At 42.2% G+C, this 13,283-nt stretch overlaps 1 long non-coding RNA gene across 2 annotated transcripts; it reads right to left on the bottom strand.

Annotated features, from left to right (window-relative positions):
* Positions 1 to 672: 672 nt before the first annotated feature.
* LOC126070245 (uncharacterized) lies at positions 673 to 11,638 on the bottom strand. 2 transcript variants are annotated; one of them, XR_007516176.1, is made up of 4 exons: positions 11,549 to 11,638; positions 10,157 to 10,346; positions 5,501 to 5,556; positions 690 to 758 (listed from the first exon to the last, which is right to left on the bottom strand). It is a non-coding gene; the product is annotated as an uncharacterized LOC126070245 (long non-coding RNA). The 2 variants fall into 2 exon arrangements; XR_007516175.1 differs by lacking the exon at positions 5,501 to 5,556 and having other exon boundaries at positions 673 to 758.
* Positions 11,639 to 13,283: the final 1,645 nt, after the last annotated feature.

The raw sequence follows: 13,283 nt of genomic DNA, 5'->3' as shown, positions 1-13,283 counted from the left end.
ATATGCCATTTGATTTTTTGACTGCTGTGACCTAGAGGGAAAACACATACTGTGTTAAAGTAAAATTAAGAAGATTTATTGAAAGTCCAGAGAACAGTCTGGACCTGAAAAATGTCCAAAATCATGAATTGAAAATGGCCATTCCAGGGAGGGACAAAGAAACAACCATCCTTATAGGGCTGCCCCAGGAACTAAGGCTACAATATTAGGATTGGCTGAAAGACGATCAGGGGAGTTAGAGGTGGGCTATCTTGAAGCCGAAGCTTAGCAGGGATTGGTTACAAAGGTATATGTGGGAATTTAGGATCAGATACAAGGCAGAAATGTAAGGGGTACGTGCTTATTGGATGGTCCTGAGGTGATTACCTGATAGTCACAAGATCGTTACACAGCGTATTTTCCGAAAACAGCTTGTATAGATTAATTTGTTGGGGGCAGCACATTTCCTGCGGATATCTTACACAAAAACTTACAATTAGCATGTGTGTCAAGACCCCCACAGAGAAAAGCATTTTCTGAGGCACTTGATTGGGTCAGCGCAAAGGTTAACATCTGCTGTGCCAAGATAGGGAAAGGAAAAAGGAAAAAATGAATTCAGCCTTTAACACTAGATTAGCCATTTTACTTTAGATCCAAAACCTCAGATTTTAAAGTACTTGTTCAGCTGCTTCTGTGGATATCGATTGTTAATCCGAGTAGAATGAAATCATTGACAACTTCAATTTCTTCTTCAAGGGAATATGGTACAGTCTTCATTTCTAGGGATATTACAATAACAAAATCACAGAGTCATTAAACAAAAAAAAAACAAACCCAGTGCCGTCGAGTCGATTCTGACTCATAGCGACACTATAGGACAGAGTAGCACCACCCCATAGAGTTTCCAAGGAGCACCTGGCAGATTCGAACAGCCAACTCTGGTTAGCAACCGTAGCACTTACCCACTACGCCACCAGGGTTTCCACAGAGTCATCAGAAAGGCCCTAAACCCAGTCTTCCATCCCTGATAAGACATCTTCAGTGCCTACGGGAATATTCCCTGCAGCCACGTACTCACCACCACACAGTACAGACCAGTGTGTTTCACAGCTTTAGCTAAAAAGCACCTTTTCAAGTAGGTAATACAAGCTCATAATAAACAATCAAAGATCAAAAATTGTTCACAGAAAAATGAAACCTCTTTCCTTGCCTGTCCCCTTCGAAATAGCTTCCCTTACAGGGACAAACCGGCATCACCAGAAAAGCCTACACATTTATAAATACACATGTATATTTTAATTTTGCAACACAATATGAGCAACTCTACACATGCTCTGCTCCTTGCTTTTTTTCTCTTGGAGTTTCATACTGGTGTCTAGAGAACTGCTTCATTTTTTTTTTTTTTAACAGCTGTTTATATCATTTCCTAATAGAGTTCTAATACTTTGCTCAAATTTCTTTTTCTTTTCCTGCTCTGAACTCTGCCTCTATAACTTTTCCTCCTTCATCTTTTCTTTTCTCTGGAGCCCTTGAAAATGGAGCTGATCTCACTTGCACGCCACTGAACTCCTACATGAAGTAAGGAAAACAATTTTCCTGAACTGAGGACAACAGAGGGCTCTGTTGCCAGAAACACCTACAAAAGACACCATGAGTCCTGGAAAGGAATATAGGATATTGGTTACGAATAGAGGCTTAGGGACAGGTCACCCATGTTCAAATGTGAACTTTGCCAGCTTACAGCTAAGTGACCTTGGGCAAATTACTCAAACTCTCTGTCCCTCTACAATGTCCTCAACTGTAAAGTGGAACTAATGCAGGGTGCAAATAGGGTTACCGGGGAGATTAATTGGCATTCTTGCCAAATGTCTACCACACAGAGTCCAATAAGGGCTAATCATTGTTATTGTTGTTATCCCCTGCCTTCCTCCATGAATAGAGATTTCCCAAGACCTCTTGGGCAATGTTCTGAGAGAAAGATAGGCAGCGGTGAAGAAAAAACCCCACTCTCAGCTTGCATTTCTATCTCTTGAAACTTCCCCTCTGCAGTGAAAGGGATGGGCTAGAACCAACTGGACAACTCAGCAGAGAAACTCCAGGATTAATCTTGGGGATCTGTGTGTGTGTGTGTGTGTGTGTGTATACATATACATGTGCACGTCTTCATGCATGTATGTGTGCTCTTATTAAGGAAAGATGGCAATGCCTCGTTGCCCTCCAAAACTCTGCCTGGTAACTTGTTTTCAGGTCCTAGCTGGAGTAGTTGCAAGAACAGTTGACCTCAGTCTGTGTCAGGGGAGTGCAATTTGACTTGCAACTATCTTCACACAGAATTCTCCCATCCAAGCCATCTGCTCGCACACACAGCTGCCAAGCACAGAGGAGGCAGCGTGACCCTCTGGAGTTACTGGGGCACTTGGGGCAAAGCAATCACTGTGTAAATGCACTTAAGTGCTTTAGATTTCACTGTACCTGGGCCTTGGCAGCCAGCAAGACAGGCTTCTGGCTCTGAAAGATGTGGTTTAGTCCCAGGTGGCTGTTCTAGGTGGATGTGACTCAGTTAGTGTAGTCATCCATAAATGTTCACAAGTGCTTGCCAAACCTTGAATCAACAGCTTTGTGGGCAGCTGTGGTTCAACACCCAAAATGATCAGGGAACTTAAACCTTAATGACAATCTAAATGGTTTCTCCAAGATACACTTAATTCAGATTTAACAAGAAGGTTAAATTTAACAACATGTTGTTAAATACCAGTTTGTTGTTTAATATGGATATGCCGAAGGGCTGCCATGTAGAAGATGCACATTAGTATTAATTACTGCAAAGTAATTTTAATCATCATCTATTAAATTGCAATATTTCTTATTAAATTGGGATAATTGATGAGCAGAATCCTAAATATATAAGCAATGGCATATAATCTTAAAAGCTCTTCTACTCCCAAGAAGAAGAATAAAAGCAAATATGTGCAATATGTGGACACATACCATGTGCCAGGCACTATTCTAAACACTTTACAAGTAACACAATTAATCCTACAACAACACCAAGAGGTAGTCTTGTTTTTACCTTTATTTTATGGTCAAACAGCTAGCAAGTGATACAGCCAAGATTTGAACCCAATTGTCTTGGACATCTAGTGCTGTTAAAACAGAAATACCACAAGTGGATGGCTTTAACAAAGAGAAATGTATTCTCTCACAATCTAGTAGGCTACAAGTCCCAGTTCAGGGCGTCAGCTCCAGGGGAAGGCTTTCTCTGTCGGCTGTAGAAGAAGGTCTCTGTCATCAATCTTCCTTTGGCGTAGGAGCTTCTCCGTGCAGGAATCTCAGATCCAAAGGACACGCTCTGCTCCCGGTACTGCTTTCTTGGTGGTATGAAGTCCCCATGTCTCTTTGGTCACTTCTTTCTTTTATATATCAAAAGAGATTGGCTTAAGACACTCTCTCATCTGGTAGACCTCATCAATATAACTGCCACTAATCCATCTCATTACATCATAGTGAAAGAATTTACAACACATAGGGAAATCACATCAGATGACAAAATGGTAGACAATTATGCAATACTGGGAATCATGACCTAGCCAAGTTGACAGATATTTTGGGGGGACACAATTGAATCCATGACATCAAGTCAACTGAATTTGGAGCCCACATGCTTAACCGCTAATCATAATGTCTTCCACGCGACTACAGACTTGCAAATGATTAGTTTTCAAACTCCAGTAAAATTTTGAAGTGACATAAAACTTTGGATCCAGATGAACCTGGGTCAGAATCTGGCTTCACCGCTTTCTAACTGTGTGATTGTGGGCTCAATAACCATGTTTTCTCATTGGAAAATGTCAGTATTAATGTATGCTCACACTGTAAGACAATGTATGTGGAGGGACTGGCATGTAATAGGAGCTCCAGTTCATTCATTGGACAAATATTTATAGAGCATTCTCTATTCACCACTCCTGTGCTAGACACCAAAAAAAGCAGTTGCCATCGAGTTGATTCCAACTCACGGCACTGAGTTTGCAGTTACACCCACTGTGTCAATCCATCTCATTGAGGGTCTTCCTCTTTTTCTCTGACCCTCTACTTTACCAAACATGATGTTCTTTTCCGGGAACATCCCCAGGGACTGATCCCTCCTGATAACATATCCAATGTGAGACATAGTCTCACCATCCTTGCTTCTGAGTAGCATTCTGGATGTATTTCTTCCAAGATAGATTTTTTCATTCTTCTGGCAGTCCGTGGTATATTCAATATTCTTCACCAACACCATAAGTCAAAGACATCAACCCTGCTTTGGTCTTCCTCATTCATCGTCCAGCTTTTGCATACATATGAGACTATTAAAAACACCATGGCTTGGGTCAGGTACACCTTAGTCCACAAGGTGCCATCTTTGCTTTTTAACACTTTAAAGAGATCTTTTGCAGCTGCTTTGCACAATGCAATGTGTCATTTGATTTCCTGACTGATGCTTCCATGGGTGTTGATTATGGATCCAAATGAAATGAAATCTTAGACAACTTCAGTCTTTTCTCTGTTTATCACGATGTTGCTTATTGGTCCAGTTGTGAGGATTTTTGTTTTCTTTATGTTGAGGTGTAATCCATACTGAAGATGGTAGTCTTTGATCTTTATCAGTAAGTGCTTCAAGTCGTCTTCACTTTCAACAAGCAAAGTTTGTTAATGAGTCATCCTCCCATCCTGATGCCCCATTCTTCTTTGTATAGTCCAACTTTTGTATAGGCATTTGTGTAGGATCTCCCAATTCAGCTGACAGTTCAAATCTTGGCTCCGTCACTTGCTAGCTATTTGACCACGGGGTTACCTAGCCACTCTGTGCCTCAGTTTACTCAAGTATAAAATAAAGGTAGAAAGAGGACTACCTCATGGTATTGTAGGATTGTGTTACTTGTAAAGTGTTTAGTATACTAACATTCTCACATTGTATGTGCCCACATATTACACATTATCCAGAGCTCTTTGACCTATATCATTAAAGTAGAGCTCGGTGGTTGGATTCAACCCATTGACGTTGAGTCAATTCTGACTCTACAAGGTTTAAATAAATCCACCACCTACAGGCAGTGTGACCTTGAGCAAGTATCCTCTTTCTATGCTGTAGTTTACTTCTCTGAAAAATGAGTTATGGTGAAGATTAAATCAGATAATGTCTAAAGCACTTAGCGTAGTTCCTGGCACAAGGTAGACAGTAAATGTTAACTGAGGCCCATGGCTGATGTTGGAGAGGTTGTTTAATCCACAATCAAAATGGTTGCTCACAGCATCCTCCATTTGCAGAAAAGGAAAACCTGAGGCTCAAGTAAAGAGCTGCCATGTAAAATATGCAAATTAGTATTAATTACTACTAAACAATTTTAATTCTTAGCTAATAGATTTCAATACATCTTACTAAATTGTGATAGTTGATGAGCAGAATCTTAAAATAATGACATATAGTATCAAGAGTAGGAACTCAGGTTTTGCAATGGTTAAGTGCTCTGCTACTTACCAAAAGGTTTGAATCTACCCAGCGGCTCCATGGGAAAAAGACCTGGCGATCTGCTCCTGTAAAGAGTACAACCTAAGAATCCCTATGGGGCAGTTCTACTCTGCCACATGGGGTCACTATGAGCCAAAAATAGTCTCAATGGCACCCAAAAGCAACTGTCTCAAGAGTCCTTTCTCCAAGTGTACCAGGCACTGATAAAGAGAGATGAAGTAACCTATGGGAGTTTATACAGCTGGTCAAACCCAGATGAGCTGGTTCTAAACCCCTTATGCCAGGTGAGCCATTTGAAGCCCCTAAAGCAGGAACGTGCCATGGAGAAAGCATTAAGAAAAGGGCTTTTCAGGGAGTGTTTGCTGGAGAGTGAGAGCAGCTAGTAAAGTAAGTCCTTCCTTCTGAGCAAGCCTTTGAACACACCTTGTATTGACCCCCCCAGTTGTTTCACCTTCTGCCTTTTTCTGGAATGAAGAACTATGAGACTGGAGAGAAGCAGAGTTGTCTTCCCTGAGCTCAGCCAGAGCTGACAGTGGCATCCCTGCCCGCTCTGGACTTGGCTCCTGCTACAGCAGTGGGGCTGCAATTCTGATGCAAACCGCCCCCTAATGTGCACTCTCTAAGTTTGGGAGGCTGCACCTGAGGGAACATGATGCAGTGACCTTTAGGAACTAACATTTAGGCAGGAGGAAAGAGGAAAAACTTGAGTGCCTTAAACAGTAAGCACCATACCTTTTTTGAAGCGAAGTCTGAGAAAAACAGGGCTCTCTGTATGAGAGGATTCTTTGCCCTGTGTTTTGGACTTGTGTGGGCCACAGTTTTTCAACCTCAGCACTTTTGGCTTTATAGGCTGGGTAATTCTTCATTGTGGGGGGTTTTCCTGTGCATTGTATGATATTTAGCAACATCTCTGGCTTCGAACCAATTAGATGCCGATGGCACTCCCCACCATGAGTAGTGACAACCAAAACATGACTTCAAACATTGTCAAATATCCCCTGCAGGTGCAAAACTGCCACCAGTTGAGAACCACTCGTATAGGTTGATTTGGAAACAGACCATGGATGTGGGTTAGGTATGTTCCTGGCTTTCATTTAGAGGCAGAGACAAGAATTTGTGGCCAGATATTACCTGGGGAAAAAGCTCTGCACCACTGGGCTACTTATTTTAGGCTAGATCTTTGTAAATTGGGGCAAATCAGGAAGCACTTGGCTCATCCCCTTGCCTGGTGTGGAAGAAAGCAGTCATGAGGTGCTCATCTTCCTCACCTTATTTTAGGCTTTCTATGCCCCGCCTATGTTTTTAAGAAATAATCTCTCAGCACCTGATACAAGGTGGTGTGAACCATCTCCAAAGAGGTAAACTAAATGGAAAAGTTGTTGTAGAAATGTCTTCCATGCCTCAACCACCACCTCCACAGACATGGCTGGAAGGCAGCAGCAGATGGATGAGACTCTGAGGAGCTGACCAGCATTCTTCCTGGCCATCACGTTTGCCTGGATCCAACAAATATTTCCTTGGGAAGATCTTCTACGCATTCTGCTGTAGGCCTTATGCTCGACGAAATGGAGGATGTTACAGTGAGGAAGGCTTTATTTCCAACTCCAAAGATTCCAATCCATTTAGAAGGACCGTGTGGTCTACAAATCTTTTAACCTAAGTATAATACCTAAAATTGAAATTAGATTTGGATTCTGTCTGATTAACAGGTGAACTTGGGGTCTGCAGTGCCAAGAGTTGCAGAGAGGGTGGCTGGGCTCTACCTAGGCATTAACTTGAACTAGAACTTATGTTTTCCTTTCCTGGGTCTCTGGTTTGGAGGGGTGTGGATTCAGTAGAATAGAATATTTATTCATTTACTCATTCATTCAATCCATATTTACTGAGCACTACTAGAAACCCTGGTGGTATAAGTACTTAAGTGCTACAGCTGGTAACCAAAAAGGTCAGCAGTTCGAATCCACCAGGGGTTCCTTGGGAACTCTATGGGGCAGTTCTACTCCGCCCTATAGGGTTTCTATGAGTTGGAATCAACTCCACGGCAACGGGTTTGGTTTTTGGTTTTTCTTACTGTATTCCAGATTGTGCTGCTCAGAATACGAGATGGCAAACAAACCATATTCACTCCATTCCCTCATAATGTCTGCCATCTGTTAAAGGTTGAATTGTGTTCCGCAAAAATATATTTTGACGTTTTAACACCCTGTACCTGTGAATATGGCCTTATTTGAAAATAACGTGTTTACAGATGTAATTATTTAACATGAGGTCATACTGGAGTAGAGTGAGCCCTAATCTAATATGACTGGTGTCCTTATAAAAAGTGGAGAAGAGACACAGAGAGGCAGACACATAGTGAAGGATGCCACGTGACAACAGAGAGACTAGAGTTATGCTGCCACATGCCAAGGAACACCTGGGGCTCCCAGAAACTAGGAGAGGCAAGGAAGTTTCTTCCCCTAGAGCCTTCGGAGAGAACATGGCCCTGCTGATGCTCTGAATTCAGACTTCTAGCCTCCAGAACTGTGATACAATAAATTTCTGTTGTTTTAAGCCACATACCAAAAATACAAACCCTTTGCCATCAAGTCGATTCTGATTCATGGCCACCCATGTTTTACAGAATAGAATTGCCCATAGGGTTTTCTTGGCTGTAATCTTTATGGAAGTGGTGGCACACTGGTTACAGTGTTTGGCTGCTAACTGAAAAGGTCAGCTGTTCCAACCCATCAGCCATCCTCAGGAGAAAGATGTGGCAGTCTGCTTCCTTAAAGATTTACAGCTTTGGAGACCCCATGGGGCAGTTCTACTTTGTCATACATGGCTGCTATGAGTCAAAATTGACTCAATGGCAATGAGTTTGGTTTTTGGGGGGGTTGGAATCTTTATGGAAGCAGGTTGCCAGGCCCTTCTTTCATGTCCCTGCCACATGGTATGTGGTAATTTATTACAGCAGTCTTAGGGAACTAAAACACCATCTAATGGGGAAGATAGACATTAGGCAGAAATCTCACAAAATAAATACGTAAATACCACTAGTAATAAGAGCTACAAAGAAAAAAATCAGGCACCCACCCAGTGCCTCCACCTGCTATAGTCTAAAGCTGATGGGGAGGGGAGCTATAAGCAGAGGCTAAAGGAACTGTTGACGGGAAGGATTTTGTGAGATATGAGCTGAAGCAGAGCCACTACAAGATCAAGGAAACCAAATAAAATGGTGAGACACAGAGAGGGGCAATGTCCGCATTTCTGTAAGGAAAGCAACACCATTTAAGTTCCCAGTGGGGTTTTATGGCTTTGGGAGCACCCTGGGCAGGAAATCAGTGTTCACAGAGAGGACCCCAGTGTGTAGGGTGGTGGTAACGTCCACCACCAGTGGATTTCTGGGCCACAGTAATCAAGAAAGAGGCCAGAGTTGCACAAGTTCATGTGAAACTCCACCAAGAATCCTGGAAACAATTCTAGGTGAGGCTGAGGACTGATGGAGGTTCTATAGCATGTAGGTGGGATGAAAAGCCAGCAAACTGTGCTGCAGATCTCAGCTGTGAGAGCTCTAAAGGGCTTCAAATGAAAGGGAAGTTTCAAAGCCTCCTGGAAGAGGTAGGCCTTCACCTGAGCCTTAAAACACAGATGTTTTAAATTTGTTTCTTAAACTAATGTTATTATTCCCAAGTGATATCTAGGAAGTACTTTCTGCTCAACTAAGCAAATAAGCATCAAAGGAGAATAGCTTATCTGTTGAATCCAGTAAAGGAAGAAAATAAACCAATTACGTTATGAGCCAAATCAAGTATAAGTGGAGATTATTAAGAGAAATCCAAGATTCTTGTCTAGCAGAAATATATTGTCCTTATTTGTCAATCCAAATATTTATCTAGCTTGTAAGAATTGTAGATTACAACACTAACAATGGCTAACATTAATGGATCAAAACCCAGCTCCCCCACTGCCTACCTATACAATGAAGGGCAAGTTTCTTAACCTCTCTGCACTTCAATTTTCTCACCTGTAAAACAGGAACAGTAATGCCATCTATGTGTAAAGTGCTTAGAAGACTGCCTGGCACATAGTAAATGCTACGTGAATGTTACTATTATTAACATTTTCATTTTTATCATTATCATTACTATGGACCTGACTGGATATATACAGGATCTCATTTAATCTTCACAATGATCTTATAAAATAGATACTTTGATTATTTCCATTTTACAGCTGAGGAAACTGAGGCCTAGTGAGGTTATCCAATTAGCCAAAGTCACTTGTTGACCAAGTTACAGAACCCAGATTGAAACCTATAATATTGGGCTCCAGAGTTCATATTTTTAACCACTACCCTGCAATGAGAAGAAAAAATGTGTATAAAGCACCAGCCAAAATGTTGGGTCTTAATAAATGACAGCTATTATAATTATCATAATTATCTGTGGTGCCCAATTTCCTTCTTAAGTGAGATACTGAGTATACAACATTTGGTTCAGTGCCTGTCACATAGTTAGTGCTCCAACTCAAAAGCCCTTGTACAGTTAAAAAGGAGTGAGGTTCAAATTCCTAGTTAGGAAATTGTGCATCTTGAATGGAGAACCATAGGTGAACCACAATTTGTAAGGCAGACAAAAATTATTTTCTCTAGGAATCTAGGGAGCTGAAAACTGTAAATCTTACCAGGCCACATAAAGTTATGTGTTCCAGAACCTTCCAGCTTCTGCCCATCTCCACATTCGGCCATTCTTTCACCTGAGTTATGTGTTTTTCCTCAAGCATCAGACAGTTAACGTTCATGAGTGGCCTAGTTGGGACAGTAATTCAGCACCCAAATCCAGTCATCCATGGATTTTTAGGCACATACTGGAAGCTGTGTGGAGAATTAGAAACAACACACTTTTCATCCCTTAAATAAGCACTTTTTACAGCAATATCAGCAAAGCAAACATCGGCATTAATTAACAGTGACTTTAGAATGTGTGATTTTTTTATTAGCTCTGGAAGGGGCCACAGGGAGGAAGGTAAAGGATGACACATGTCATCACATGTCTGGGGGAAAAAAGGAGCTAAATTCAGAAAGCAGAAGTAGACTCCTGTTTGCTTAAAAATAGAAAATGTTTAGAAACCTCAAGTGGTTCACGGTGGAGACAGTGAAGCCAGATGACAAATCCCCCCAGAGTGCCACGCTATGACTGACCAGTGAGCAGTTACACTGCTGAGGACACGAAACAGCACAGACTTCTTAGCCTTAATGAAGACGTGGAAAGGTGTTCTGAACCTAAGGACTTTTTCTTTCATCAATGTCCCTTTTTAAAACCTAAATCTGAACTATCTATCTATATAGATTTAGGTATTTAAGAGGTACATTAATGAATATTAATATATATTATAAATGTACACTAATACATACATAAACCAAACCAACTGCCATAGAGTCATTTTGATTCATAGCAACCCTATTGGACAGAGTGAAACTGCCCCATAGGGTTTCCAAGGCTGTAAACCTTTATGGAAGTAGACTGGCACATCTTTCTCTTGAGGAGTGGCTAGTGGGCTCAAAGAACCAACCTTCTGGTTAGTAGCCAAGCACTTAACCACTGCACCACCAGGGGCTCTCTCTTTCTCTCCCTCTCTCTCTAGTTGATTCCAGTTGAGTTGATACCAACTCATAGTGACCCTATAGGAAAGAGCAGAACTGCTCCGTAGGACACTTTATAAACACACACATGTATATCAGTTCCTATTACTGTCTGTCTGTAACACCCTTTGATGGGTTACCATTTCACTAACAATAAAGACCAGTCTATTCCTTGCTCCGTTCCTACTTCCACCTTCAGCCGCTGGGCTCTAGCCACAGTGGTTCCCTCAAAAAGTTCTCTAAATGTGTTGAATTCTCTCCCACCTCAGCCTCTTCGAAATTCCAAGTTCTTTCTAGAAATATGCCCTCCCCCCGCCCCCCAGCTTTTGGCCTGGCTGACTCTTTCTTACTTTTCAAGTCTTAGCTTAAATATCACCACCTCAAAGAAATCTTCCCTTGACCAACCTAAGTTCCCTGATCCCATTTTCTCTCACCTTGTCTCCACACTTCTTCCAGTCCTTAGCACCATGCCAGCACTTGTTTGTTGGTTTGGTTATTGGATTGTCTTAGCTTCCCCACTAAACTGTGCGTTTGTCCCCCAGCAGTTCCGTGACTAGTTTGTTTCCTCCGAATTTGCTAACCCAGACCTAAGGGAGTCCCTGTCACACATTATGTACTAAATGAATAGCTGTTTAGTAAATAAAACACTAGAGTGCCTGTTATATGCCAGGCCAAGTGCTGGGCACTTGGAAGACATGGAATGTGTGAAATAGGATCCCTGCTTTCAAAGCACTTAAGCTGGTGGAAAATTGGTGGTAGAAGAAAATAATTTTAAGATAGGATATGTTAGGTTCAAGCAGAGAGTGACTAAAAACGTGCCATACGAGCAACTCAGAGCAAGGAATTTAGCACAGCTGGCAAAGTGGAGGGTCACAGGTGGGGAAAGACTTGGAAAATTGTTAACAGAGCAAAACGGAGCCGGTATTGATGCAAAAAGTGAGAGTAATTCATTGTGCAGGCAATCAACCATGGGTAACCTCGAGAGCATTTGGTGCCTCTGTGGGCCAGAGTTGGAGAACCATGTGGAGTGGGTATCTGAGCCCAGCTGCTGCTGCTGGCAAGGCAATCAAGAGGAAGGTGGTGCCTTGCCCAGCTAGGGGTTTTTGTGCCCTTGTCCCTGGGGCCCCAAAGTGCTTAAAACCATGTGTGTTTAATGAGTTCTGACACCCACTGGCAACTCAGGTAGAATTTCACTGACCACCCTCTGATGCCCCTGGCAGCTGGGGCTGGTTCTACACAGCAGTTTTCTTTAGGTTTCTGCTTCCCTCCATCCCCTCCAGCTTCTCTCCTGAGTGTATTGTTTATTTAAGCTCCTGGTTAACCTAACCTCTGATATTCCTGGGGCAAACTGCACTCAACCTTTCTCTCCAAGAGGCAGCTGGCTTAGAAGAGCCTCTCTGTCTGACTTTTCTCCTAGACCTTCTGGATGCCCTTCAGGTCCTCCTGGCACAGATGGTGGGTATCTGAGTGAAGTCTTCACTCTCAAGATTCTTACTTTCTGTAAGAGTCTGCAATAGTCAATATGTCAAAGGATAAATTGTGAAGCTTTCTCTACAATTTGCTGGCTAGAATCAAATGTCCTTCTGGAGGAACCACCACCCACCTGTCGATTTGTTTTACCATGGTGGCTTGTGTGTTGCTATGATGCTGGAAGCTATGCCATCAATATTTCAAATACTAGCAGGATTACCCATGGTGGACAGGTTTCAGTAGAACTTACAGACTAAGACAGATTAGGGAGAAAGGTCAGGCTATCTACTTCTGAAAATTAGGCAATGAAAACCCTGTGGATCACAGAATATTATCCAAGACTTTAATACCATTACTTTGGACACATGATAAACAAGGAATGATTGCTGGAGAATGGTATCATATCTGGTAAAGTGGAGGTCCAGGAAAGGGGAAGGAAACCCTCAATGAGATGGATTGACACAATAGCCGTAACAGTGTACTCACACCTATCAACCATCATGAAGATGGTACAGGACTGGGCAACTTTTCGCTTTGTTTCGTTCACGGGGTCACAACGAGTCAGAGCCAACTCGACAGCAACCAACAACAACAATCTAGAGGAAGGAGATCTTTCCAAAGGGCACACAGCAATGTGAAGAAAGGCAATGCTACTTCGGGGGCCTGAAGATGTGACCAGCCTGGCATTCTGAATGCATT

The sequence above is a fragment of the Elephas maximus genome, chromosome 2, assembly GCF_024166365.1.
Source record: "Elephas maximus indicus isolate mEleMax1 chromosome 2, mEleMax1 primary haplotype, whole genome shotgun sequence".
NCBI classification, from domain to species: domain Eukaryota; kingdom Metazoa; phylum Chordata; class Mammalia; order Proboscidea; family Elephantidae; genus Elephas; species Elephas maximus.
Note: the sequence above shows the minus strand (reverse complement) of the source record. Positions and strands in the feature narration are given on the sequence as shown.